The sequence below is a fragment of the Mastomys coucha genome, unplaced genomic scaffold (assembly GCF_008632895.1).
Source record: "Mastomys coucha isolate ucsf_1 unplaced genomic scaffold, UCSF_Mcou_1 pScaffold14, whole genome shotgun sequence".
Taxonomy (NCBI): Eukaryota; Metazoa; Chordata; class Mammalia; order Rodentia; family Muridae; genus Mastomys; species Mastomys coucha.
The window spans coordinates 93,650,570-93,653,298 of record NW_022196896.1 but is presented as its reverse complement, the minus strand read 5'-3'; the positions used below and the strand labels follow the sequence as shown (position 1 = coordinate 93,653,298).

Sequence of the window (2,729 nt, the reverse complement as noted above, 5' to 3'; positions counted from 1 at the left end):
TCCAAGCTAGTTCTTTTGAATAATCTTCACATAATTTTCTAAATTTCCTTTTTTATTTTCCTGTTTTTAATGTTTGATATATGCATGTATGTGTAGATATATGGGTGTATATGCATGTGCCTGTGGAAGACAGAGATTGATACTGGGCATCGTGCCGTCATTCTTCACCTTATTATTTGAGACAGTGTCTCTTCACTGAACTTGCCGCCTGCCATTTCTGTTAGTGTGGATGGCCTTGGGGGGGGTGATCCTCCCATTTTCACCCTTCTGTGTTGGCATTCCAGAAGTATTCTCCTGCACCCAGAGTTTACTGGGGGTTGAAGTACACATAAAGCTCTTCAGTCAGAACCATCTTTTCAACCCCAAACTCTCCACCTCTTGAAATATCTTGACTATGTATCTGATTTTGCATTTATCATGGCAATCTTATTTACCTTGACTGATAATTCTAATATGAAGATAACTTGCCATTCTAATCTATTAGTGCATTTTTCTCCTGGATCATTTTTTCTTATTTTGGTGTGCTGGAGTCTAGAATCTTTCATCTTTCTCTGACAATTTCTTGAGTTTTGTTCTGCCAGCCAGTAATATTACTAATAGGTTCTCTTGACCTTGTCAAAAGCTGGTTTTAGACAGTGTAACAAACAATCTGTTTTAATTTTTTGCTTAGTCTCAGAGTCTCTCTAACTTGATACAACCAATGCCAGATCCTCTTTCTCCTGCAGAGATCCCCTGTATTTCTTCTCAGAACTTTCTTTCCCTTAATCATCACTCCCCTTCATCATTTCCCTGGACAACCTAGAGTATGTCCCACTCGTGCACACATCACAGGCCTGCCAAAGGCTTCAGGCGGCAGATGTAGATTCTTGAGCTCCTGATAATACTGTTCTCTTATTTCTAGTAGAGCTTCTTGCAATTGCCAACTGCTTTTGAACTCCAGGCTCCAGCATGGATTCCTCAGGTGATAAAGCTGCTGCTCTCTGCCTGAGCTCTATTCCTAGCACATCACAAGAAAGTGGGTCTCACGCAACATTCATTCTTTCAAGAAATGAATTCCCTCCAGTGCCTTCCCTGCTTTGGGTTGCTCACAGTGCTTCCAAATAGCTCTGTGTGTGCAAGTGTGTATACAGCCGTTGCTCTTTTCTTTCCTTTTGCTGATTTTTTTTCATGTATTTTTACTTTGTATGTACTATCAATGTGTTTTAAAATTTCAGAACTCCATAATGTAATATTTTTTATTTATTTTTATTAGATTTTTCTTACTTATAATATCTCCTTTCCCAGGTTCCCCTCCAAAAAATAAAAATAAAAAAAAATAGAAAAGAAAACAAAAGAAAAAAATTAAAATAAGAAAAAAATAAAACCCCAAAACTAGAACAATCCCCTGTTCCCTCTTCCCTCCCCCTGCTCACAATCCCACCCTCTCCTGCTTAGTGACCCTGGCATTCCCTACACTGGAGCATAGAACCTTCACAGGACCAAGGTTCTCTCCTCCCATTGATGACCGGCTTGGCCATCCTCTGCTATACACATGCTGCTGGAGCCATGAGTCCCTCAATGTGTACTCTTTGAAGTTGGAGAATATCATCCTGAGTGAGGTAACCCAATCACAAAAGAACACACATGGTATGCATTCTCTGATAAGTGGATATTAGCCTAGAAGATCAGAATACACAAAGTACAAACCACAAACCATAAGAAACTCAAGAAGAAGGAAGACCAAAATGAGGATGTGTAGTTCCTTCTTAAAAGGAGGAACAAAATACCCTTGAAAGGAGTTGTAGAGACTAACTATGGAGCATAGACTAAAGGAAGGACAATCCAGAAACTGCTCCACCTGGGAATCCTTCCCATATCCAATCATCAAATGTAGACACTATTGTGGATGCCAACAAGTGCTGGATGACAGGAGCCTGAGATAGCTGTCTCCTGAGAGGCTCTGACAGTACCCAACTAATACAGAAGTAGAGACTCACAGCCATCCACTGAGCACAGGGTCCCACAATGAAGGAGCTAGAAAAAGGACCCAAGAAGCTGAAGGGTTTGCAGCCCCTTAGGAGGAACAATAATATGAAATAACTAGTACCCTCGGAGCTCGCAGGGACTAAAACTCCAACCAAAGAATGCATAATGTAATATTAATATCTAGTTAAGCATTGGAAATATTCTCTATAAAGTGTGAAATTAAGCATCTCTTTTTTTAGTTATACTTGTAGAATTACCAAGTGAGTTTTTAAAATTATTTTTAGAATTTCATATGTATACACAATGAAATATAATCAATATTTATCCCTATTTTTCCCCAAACTCTTCTTATATCTCTCCCATAAACCCCCTCCTTACTTCATGGCTTTGGGTTTTTGTTTGCTTGTTTGTTTGTTTTGGTTTTTTTGATAACCTATTAAAATCCTGTGAGTCCATGAATGCATGGATATGGGCTTACCCATTGTAGCTTGGGAAATGTGTCTCCGGTCATATCCCTAAACAAGAGTGTTCTTTCCCTCTTCAGCAACTATCTACTGCCACCATCTGGGTGGACAAGAAGATTATCTACCCCACCTCTGCCAGGGTCTTGTCTGGCCTGAATTGTGTGGGTTTTGTATAGGGAACCACAGATGCTGTAAGATCATGGTTGGGAAAGTCATACGTGTTTATATGATATTGTCACAACGAACTATATGTGTGTGTGTGTATACATATATATGTATATGTATATGTATATATATATA

At 39.2% G+C, this 2,729-nt stretch overlaps 1 long non-coding RNA gene across 1 annotated transcript in view; it reads left to right on the top strand.

Annotated features, from left to right (window-relative positions):
* Positions 1–1,546: 1,546 nt before the first annotated feature.
* Positions 1,547–2,729, top strand: part of LOC116089211 — a 13,286-nt gene continuing 12,103 nt past the window's right edge. Inside the window, exon 1 of the long non-coding RNA XR_004118211.1 lies at positions 1,547–1,598. This is a non-coding gene — a long non-coding RNA (uncharacterized LOC116089211). The remainder of the gene's footprint in view (positions 1,599–2,729) is intronic.